This window comes from Lolium perenne, chromosome 1 (assembly GCF_019359855.2).
Source record: "Lolium perenne isolate Kyuss_39 chromosome 1, Kyuss_2.0, whole genome shotgun sequence".
Classification (NCBI taxonomy): Eukaryota; Viridiplantae; Streptophyta; class Magnoliopsida; order Poales; family Poaceae; genus Lolium; species Lolium perenne.
The window spans coordinates 131,249,566-131,249,805 of record NC_067244.2 but is presented as its reverse complement, the minus strand read 5'-3'; positions in this window follow the sequence as shown (position 1 = coordinate 131,249,805).

Sequence of the window (240 nt, the reverse complement as noted above, 5' to 3'; positions counted from 1 at the left end):
GCGGGTGAGCACGTCGATCCTGTCAGTCCAGCCGACAGATCGGGTGATGATAGTGCGCTAGAACTCGTCGATCCAGAGGCGGGGGATTCCAGCAATCGTAGGATTCCTTCTGCATTGACGTTGTAGTGGACGCTGCCGAAGGTCATCTCCATGTTCCCTTGTAGATCTGAAAAGTTTGAGCGGGAGGAATCGCTGTGTGGAGTAAACTCGTAGGAGCCGAATCGAATCGGGCTTCCCAGG